The sequence below is a fragment of the Carassius carassius genome, chromosome 5 (assembly GCF_963082965.1).
Source record: "Carassius carassius chromosome 5, fCarCar2.1, whole genome shotgun sequence".
NCBI classification, from domain to species: domain Eukaryota; kingdom Metazoa; phylum Chordata; class Actinopteri; order Cypriniformes; family Cyprinidae; genus Carassius; species Carassius carassius.
Window position 1 is genome coordinate 22,581,480 of NC_081759.1, and position 10,286 is coordinate 22,591,765.

The window sequence follows — 10,286 nt, forward strand, 5'->3', positions numbered from 1 at the left end:
TAGCCAAATTCGACAGGAAATCCATGGACTTGGCAACACTGCACCTCATACAAGTCATAGCTTTCAGTCATGTGACCGGCTCGAAGACTTGGATGGAAAAAACATGAAATGTCCCATTGATTTCTCCCATTGACTTTCGGAAAAGTCCGTATCTAAAGAGTTTTAGAGCATGTGTGAGGATAACCAGCTACGGCTGAACTCATAAGCATATAACATATCATTTCGAGTGAAAAAATTAAGAGAAAATCAAAAAAAAGTCAAATGTACGAGGCTGTGTACATATTTTCATTTCGAGCGCAGGAACTATTCAGACCATAAACCACCGCGCCTCAATGAATTCGACTGAAACCACAACCGCGAACGAGCCTTTTGAGCGACTTCCAAATCTGATGATGGCCGCTCGCGCGAACTTTTTCTTCCAGTGAATTTTATTTTATATAGTGAATGCATGCCTGATAGCACTCCGGCGCCACGCCGGATTTCCGGCGTACAGACTTGTCTGCGAAAAAAAAAAAATCCGGTTCGCGTGATCTGACAGTTCCCAAGATCTGAGTGGCGCTTTCACTAAACCACACTAGTAAGCCTACTTCAGCCAATCGGTAATAGGGTAGGGGCTGGTCTTGGGTTTTGGCCAATCAGATTGATTCAGCAGTCACTCCACGTGCAAATTTGTTTTGTGTTTCCATACCAACACTGGCCGCGCGAAATATAGTAGAGTCATCATGCAAAGCAACTTTATGAAGCCAGGGGAAGACACCAAACATATTGACAAAGGCATTAAGAATAAATGGCGCTGGTCTTGGATAGAGGAGGTGGGTAGAGATGAAAAGCCCGTTGGAAGCTGGTGTCAAAAACTCCGACAAGCAGGCGCATGTTTCTGCACTTTGTGCGCAAAGAAAATACTATATGGAACTAGCGGGAAAAAAGTGTTGCCACGGCACGAGTTAGACCCTAGTAATAAAGCAGCTGTCCGAGCAATTCCACACACCTCACGTTTGCCGGGGGCAACAGCCACAGCAGATATCCGACCGACAATGACCGATCGCGTGGCTGATTTAAAAATTCGCTTGTGCTCCTTCATTGCCGAGTTTGATCTGTCGTTTACGATCGCTCATCCACTCGTCACTTTGTGTAAGAAATTAGCGGAGGATAAACTCGCCCTTACGCATCTGTCTGTCTCGATGCAGCATGCGGGCTATCTAATTACACACGGCATCTCGCCAGAATTTAAAAGAAATCTGTCCGACAAGCTCAAGAACAACATGTTTTCACTTAACATTGATGAAGCCACGGATAAAAGCTGTACATTTAAATGTACTGGTCCGATTTTATGACGAGGATGCAGGCAGTGTGAAAACACAGCATCTTGCCAGCAAAAAGGTTAATGTTGCAAATCCCTCAGCACTGATGCTGCAACTAAAAGATGCAATCATATGGGCTGGAGTGGAGACAAGTCACTAGCATTCTTCTGGACAATTGTGCTGTGATGAGGGGAAAGAAATCTGGGCTTGAAACGTTAGCAAGGAAGGAGAACCCTAATCTCCTGGATATATCAGGAGACACTGTTCACATGGTGTCCAATACTGCTAGGGCCCTCATGAGACCGTTTGGCTCAGATGTGGAAGATTTTTGCTCTGATATTTATTATGATATAGAGAAATCACCTAAACAGAAGGAGATTTTTGCACAGTTTCAAAGTTTACTCAACCTCCCCCCGAAGAGCTTGATAAGGCCCATCAGTAACAGATTCATTCAAATGCTCGAGGTATGCAAGAGGATGAATGAGCTCCTGGATGTGTTCGTGGTGCACTACTATCATGTGCTGGATCGGAAAGAAGAACACAAATACAGGTAATGCAAATCATTTTAATAACAAATTTAGTGTCTTGTTTTTTTTAGTTTTAGCCCTTGTGGGATGTAGGCCTAATGATGCACCATCTTTTATTAGTTTAGAATGGTTAGTTGGTATTCAGAAAGTAGTAAATTAGCCGCATATTAAGGAATGTTATGTATACATTTATTTACATAGGCGTGTGTGTGTGTGTGTGTGTGTGTGTGTGTGTGTGTGTGTGTGCGTGCTACAGAAGGCTTCTGTATCAAGTGTTTGAGAGACATGAGCTCTCAGTTGAGGAAAAGGCCAGGATACAAGTACTTCAGCAAGAGCAGGCAGTGGCATCCCGAACAGGAACAAACCAAGATAGAAAGGCACGAATCTCTGTGGTCGACTTATTCACAGGTATTTTATGACTAGGCAAACTCATTGCAACTTAAATGTAAGAGTAAAAGTAACATTTTAAGTTAATAAGTGGTTGCAGTCCACTGGCATATCTGGCTATGACCTAAGTCATTTTAAACATGATACAAATTAAACAGACAGGTCCTTTCTACAGCAACAATAACCAAATTAATGAGAATATCATCAACTGTGGAGTACTGTATTACTGTGAAGAACTGTGTTAACAAGGTAACAATGGGCCTCATTTACCAATTACCTCATTTACTTTCTAAGAATGTTCTTAACTGTGTTCTTAAGAAGGTCCTACGAAAACTCTTAGGCAGATTCACAAAGGTGTTCTTAAACCTCAGAATCGTTCAATGTTTTGTTCTGATCATGCTGAATCCCATTTCTGCACTGCTGCAGGAATTGAACTGTAAATGGGTCATTATATTTAGTAGCTAGTATAAAAATTTAAAAAGTGTTATTTGTTGTTTATTCTAAAATACATTAATGCTTTGTAATACAGTGGAATTTATTTTATTAAAAAATAATTATAACATTTTTATTCAAAAATATCCAAAATGATCAAATATATAGTTGTAATTTAAATTCTATTATATTTTACACCTGCAGATATGATGAAAATGCAATAACCATTTATTTTTGCACAAAACAAGTCTCAAATGTGCGCAAGAGTGCTCGAGAGTGTTCGTAGTTTCTGTTTTTACCAAAGAACACTTCGTAAAAACTGCGTAAGTGGGTTTTAAGAACAAATTTCTTCATAAGAACGGTTGGTGAATGAGGCCCATTGTCCTTACTCCTGTAGAAGAAAGAGACTGAAGAGGCATTAAAGCAGAAAAGGCTGAGTGAGGCAGCAAGGATGCAGTCCTCAAAGGAGGCAAACAAACTGGTTCAACAGGCCAGAAAAATCAAAAGGCCACCAAAAACATCCTCTGTGCCAATCTCTTCCTCCTCTGCACAAGCCACCACCTCCTCTGGTCAACAGGCCCTGAAAAAGAAATGGCCACCAAAAAAATCCTATGTGCCAGTCTCTTCCTTCTCTGCACAAGCCACCACCTCCTCTGGTCAACAGGCCAGAACACCAGACAAACCATCTTCTCCAGCTACCACCTCTGGACAAGCCAGATGTTCTCCATTTGCCACAGCCTCCTCTTCACTAGACAGACAATATCTTTTTGCACCAGCTTCCCCAACCCCAGCACCAGCTAAAACCTCCTCTGAATCAGCCACCACATCCTCAGCATCAGCTACCACATCCTCTTTACCAACACGTTATTTCCCCTCTTTCATGGCCAATCCAAAGCATCATCTGCACTGCCATCAAACATGTTGAAAAGGAAAGGTTCTGCTAACCCAAAAACCTGTTCAAAAAGGAAGAAATGAAGGAAGGGGAAAATGTTTTCTGTAGTAAACTGTATTTGCTTATTTTTATTTATTTCTCACTGTTTTTCAGTTCTTGAAGCACTTTAAATTATTGCCAATTATTGTTCTCTTAATAGCAAATGGTTTTGAATAAACAAATTTTGTGTTGTATTGTATTAAAATTTGTTTTGTTTTTTTGGCACAGTTAGTTTCAAAAAAATATTTAAAATAAATAATGCATATTTTGCAGAAAAATGAATATCTCCTTTTTCATGCCCTTAAGTCAATGTTTACGCTACTAATCAATTCCTAGTTTACTAGTTTTACCTATTTTACCTACAGTTCCTGGTTACTTTGGAGTATTATAATTGAAAAAAAAGTTCAGGCTCAGGATTTTTTTCTACTATCACCCCTGTGTATGTAGTGAATTTACAATCAAGTGTAAATAAAGTGTTTTATATAGGTATTGTGTATTGATTTTTATATTTATCATCGTGTATTTTATATATTGTGTGCGTGTGTGGAAGTTGTTAACAATAACGTCAGCAACATGGTGCAGTGCTTTGTACCTGACTGCAATCACCGCTCAGTCGTCAACACATGTCGTTGCCATTACACAAATGTTCAGTAAATGCACAAAAAGGTATGCCTAGGCTAAATATTGTTTTGACAGTGGCATTATAAAATGCTTGATATGACTCATACCATATGAAGCCTACAGTAGCCTAGCTAAGTTACCAACCTCCCTGCAAAACTCTCATGGCAGCCAAGGAGATCATGATTGCACTGATAAGTCTACCGTGCAAAAGCGCAACACTGGTTTTTATTTTATGTTATTTTTTTTATTAATGATCTTCAGTCTTCACGGACCTTCGCGGGGTTTAACCAGACGGTTACACGAGCTTCACCAATCAGATGCATCACTGTGGGATTGTGGGATTGTTCAGGATTGTGGGTAATGAAGTACTTAGCCAAGACATCGCGAATAAAAGGCATTTATATCAAAACAAGGTTAGTGCCCCATGATCCTTTAGCATTTATATGAGCATATACTATCGCTTAGTACAGCCGTAGCTGGTTTTAAGTCTACCATGTATGGTTACGTTTTTATGGCTTATACCCCAAATGTCAATGCAGAAATTGCATTGAATTTTTACTTCCGGCACCAGCTGTGGGCGGGACTGTGACACACATCACACTCACTCACACACCACGTGACTTAATCCTAACCCTTGAGCCAGAGCCTGCCTTGAGCGTGACAGCTATTAAAAAAAAAAACTTACAGTGTGGACGACAGTCCCAGGCTATAGCGACTTAAAAAATAATAGAACGACTATTCTTTCTTTTTGGCAGAACACGAAGAAAGGTACCCTTTAGCTTTTTTTCATACTATAAAAAACGCATATTAATAATAATACATTTTCACATCATAACCATAAAAATGGACTCGAGTCCATTTGAAGACTTATGACTTGACTCGATATAATCAAAGTAAACTTGAGACTTGACTTAGACTTAGACTTTGACAACAATATCTTGATTTGGACTTGAGCCCTGTGACTCGGCAAGTCTTTAACGTACCTTTTTTTTATAGAGCTCTGATCAGGTTTTTGTAGTGAGCCAGAGATTGACTTGCTAAAGGAGCTTAACGTTAGTGTTTTCATCCACATGATCTTTAGGATATTTAAAATTTTAGACATCTAAAATACACAATCACTATATATACAACTTATAATAATAATAAGAAGAAGAAGAAGCGCCTATGTAGTCTATATTGAAACAGTAGCTATTTATTTATTTTATTTAGTTATTTTAGCAAAAAATTAAAAAAACAAATTAAAATGTATTTAAAATGACAAATTCAAGACATGATGGCAGAAAACGTTTATTTTTATACCATTTCACACAAAGTTTTACAAAGTATTTATAATAGTTCAAGAAGTTAAATAACAGACACATAATAAACACATTTTAAACACTATACCACCCCCCCCCCCCCCCCCCCCTATTTTACATAAAAAATGATTCCAAATACAGCCACAGATCTGTTTTGCGTCTGGCAACATGAAGGTGTTTAGTTCCTGAATGAATCAACCGTTTAAATGGTTCGGTTCAGTGGCAATGACTCACTTATTAACAGGGACTTGCTGGCACCTACTGGCAATTTAGTTTCACATTTAAAGTATCTTATAATTTAAATAATTTCAAATATCAGTATTCAACGTTTTATGTTTTATATATCAACACATTATTTATGCATTTCTAATTACAGGTTAAATGCATTCATGTCTTGCATTAAAAAATGTGTAAATGCAAATGTCTTATTCCAATCCATTGATTAAATCTTAGAATTTGACTCAAAAGATAATGGACTATATAAAAAAAGGTATTTTTATAAAGGGCTTTATAAAGGTAAAAAATGCTCATTAATGTAAAAATCAGTTTAAACTTATTGGAAAAGATTAATTTCTATCAGTGTGGACCACCACACAGAATATGTAGAATATTAAAAACTTTAGGTGTCCACGGCAGTCCTTAAGCCCATTCACTGATGATTTATTATTTTTATTTAACTTTTTATATATTATAACTATTGTTGTACAAACCTACAAATAGATACAAAAAGTTGGGACACTGTACAAATTGTGAATAAATACAGAATGCAATGATGTGGAAGTTTCAAATTTCAATATTTTTTCAGAATACAACATAGATGACATATCAAATGTTTAAACTGAGAAAATGTTTCATTTTAAGGGAAAAGTAAGTTGATTTGAAATTTCATGGCATCAACTCATCTCAAAAAAGTTGGGAAAAGGCCATGTTTACCACTGTGTGGCATCCCCTCTTCTTTTTATAACTTTTTATAAATGTTGTCCCATTTTTGTCTAATATAGGCTTCTAGTTGCTCAACTGTCCTAGGTCTTCGTTGTCACATCTTCCTCTTTGTGATGCGCCATATATTTTCTATGGGTGAAAGATCTGGACTGCAGGCTGGTCATTTCAGTACCCGGATCCTTCTTCTACGCAGCCATGATGTTGTAATTGAAGCAGTATATGGTCTGGCATTGTCGTGTTGGAAAATGCAAGGTCTTCCCTGAAAGGGACGATGTCTGGATGGGAGCACATGTTGTTCTACAACTTGGATATAACGTTCAGCATTGATGGGGCTTTTCCAGATGTGTAAGCTGTCAATGCCACATGCACTCATGCAACCCCATACCATCAGAGATGCAGGCTTCTGAACTGAGCGCTGATAACAGCTTGGGTTGTCCTTGTCTTCTTTAGTCCGGATGACATGGCGTCCCAGTTTTCCAAAAGAAACTTCAAATTTTGATTCGTCTGACCACAGAACAGTTTTCCACTTTGCCACAGTCCATTTTGAGCCTTGGCCCAGAGAAAAGGCCTGCGCGTCTGGATCATGTTTATAGGTATGGCTTCTTTTTTGACCTATAGAGTTTTAGCCGGCAACGGCAAATGGCACGGTGGACTGTGTTCACCGACAATGTTTTCTGGAAGTTTTCCTGAGCCCATGTTGTGATTTCCATTACAGTAGCATTATGTGATGCAGTGCCGTCTAATGACCCGAAGATCATGGACATCCAGTATGGTTTTCCGGCCTTGACCTTTACGCACAGAGATTTAACTTTTCCGGCCTCTTATTGCTACCTATCCCAACTTTTTTGGAATGTGTAGCTCTCATGAAATCCAAAAAGAGCCAATATTTGGCATGACATTTCAAAATGTCTCACTTTCAACATTTGATATGTTATCTATATTCTATTGTGAATAAAATATAAGTTTATGAGATTTGTAAATTATTCCATTCCTTTTTTACTCAAAATTTGTATGTATATATATATATGTAAAATAAAATAATTAAATACATTTATGCATTTAGCAGACGCTTTTATCCAAATCGACTTACAGTGCATTCAGGCTATCAATTTTTACCTATCATGTGTTATATATATATATATATATATACATACATACAAAATCTGAGACAATCCAGAAGATTTAACCCAAACGAAGGGCTGAGACTACAGAATATCCCCAATGCAGAACTATCCCCAGTGCAAAAACTCACACACACACATTCACAAACATACGAATGTTACACACATTCCCATAGAACACATTATGTTTCAATTTGCTGGACAGACCAATGAATTTACATCATATTTATAATTAATATATATATTTATATATAAAATGTATTTTTATTTTATTTTTTACAAAATTTGGATGTGGTAATGTTTCAATATATATATATTTGAATCCATAAACAACCAAATAGAAGCCTCAAGATTGACATTTTTTCAAGATATCTGATTTCTCATGTTTCACTTGTTTTGCTCAATTAAAAATCTCCATAGGATACTATTAGGCCCCTCTAGTGGCTGTAACCATAAAATGCAATTTTATGTCATTTTTCTCCACCAGATGGCAGCAGAGACTCAGTGACTCAATTCCAATGCCATCTGTTGGTTTTGATGTAATGTACGGAAATTGTGTCTATTAGTTTTTTTTATTTTGGCGAAATAATGTACAAAAACTGCTTATTTGCTTATATTTTCTTAAAAATATCCAGCATAAAATGTAAATATAATAAAAATCACCTAAAAATTTGAAAAACTATAAATATATGCCCAATTGGCACTAAGGGGCCTAAAGTGTGCCAAGAAAACATCCCCCACACCATTACACCACCACCAGCAGCAGCAGCCTGCACAGTGGTAACAAGGCATGACGGATCCATGTTCTCATTCTGTTTACGCCAAATTCTGACTATACCATCTGAATGTCTCAACAGAAATCGAGACTCAGCAGACCAGGCAACATTTTTCCAGTCTTCAACTGTCCAATTTTGGTGAGCTCGTGCAAATTGTAGCCTCTTCTTCCTATTTGTAGAGGAGATGAGTGGTACCCGGTGGGGTCTTCTGCTGTTGTAGCCCATCCGCCTCAAGGTTGTGCGTTTTGTGGCTTCACAAATGCTTTGCTGCATACCTTGGTTGTAATGAGTGGTTATTTCAGTCAAAGTTGCTCTTCTATCTGCTTGAATCAGTCGGCCCATTCTCCTCTGACCTCTAGCATCAACAAGGCATTTTCGCCCACAGGACTGCCGCATACTGGATGTTTTTTCCCTTTTCACACCATTCTTTTTAAACCCTAGAAATGGTTGTGCGTGAATATACCAGTAACTGCAGATTGTGAAATACTTAGACCGGCCTGTCTGGCACCAACAACCATGCCACGCTCAAAATTGCTTAAATCACCTTTCCCATTCTGTACGTGTGTGTGTGTGTGTGTGTATATATACAGTACAGACCAAAAGTTTGGAAACATTACTATTTTTTATGTTTTTGAAAGAAGTTTCTTCTGTTCATCAAGCCTGCATTTATTTGATCAAAAATACAGAAAAAACATTAATATTGTGAAATATTATTACAACTTAAAATAATAGTTTTCTATTTGAATATACTTAAAAAAAATAATTTATTCCTGTGATGCAAAGCTGAATTTTCAGCATCATTACTCCAGCCTTCAGTGTCACATGTAACATCCAGTCTATCACATGATCATTTAGAAATCATTCTAATATTCTGATTTATTGTGAGTGTTGGAAACAGTTCTGCTGTCTAATATATTTGATGAATAAAAGGTTAAAAAGAACTGCATTTATTCAAAATAAAATAAAAAATTCTAATAATATATATTCTAATAATATATTTTCTTTACTATCACTTTTTATCAATTTAACACATCCTTGCTGAATAAAAGTATTGATTTTATTTTTAAACAAAAAGAAAAAAAAATTACTGACCCGAAATTACTGACCAGTAGTGTATATTGTTATTACAAAATATTTAGATTTTAAAAACATAGCTTCTTTTTTTTTTTTTTTTTTTTTTACTTTTTATTCATCAAAGTATCCTAAAAAAGTATCACATGTTCTGAAAAAATATTAAGCAGCAGAACTGTTTCCAACTTTGATAATTAATCATCATATTATAATCATTTCTAAAGGATCATGTGATAATGATCCTAAAAATTCAGCTTTGCATCACAGAAATAAATGATAATTTAAAGTATAATAAATTTAAAAACAATTATTTTAAATTGTAATAATATATCACAATATTACATTTTTTTTGTATTACATTTTCTGTATTTTTGATCAAATAAATGCAGGCTTGATGAGCAGAAGAAACTTCTTTCAAAAACATTAAAAATAGTAATGTTTCCAAACTTTTGGTCTGTACTGTATAAGTACGTTTTTGTATTTTTTTAGGTGATTTTTATTATATTTATATTTTATTCTGGATATTTTTAATAAAATATAAGCAAATAAGCAGTTTTTGTACATTATTTCACCAAAAACAAAAAACAAATGAGGACACAATTTCCGTGCGTTTCATCAAAACCAACAGATGGCATTGGAATTGAGTCACTGAAAAAACTTACACACACACACACACACACCGGATGCTAACCATTAGAGTAAAAATGACATAACAAAACCCTGTGGAATATCCAAAGTTATGAAATGTACAAAGTTTGCTAACAGGAAGCGTCACACCCACAACAAATCTTTATTTCACAGAAATGCCAATCCTGCTTTAGCCAGGCAAACTAGAGGAGCCTCCCAGCTGCGCTGTATATTAATCTTTAGTATACAGAC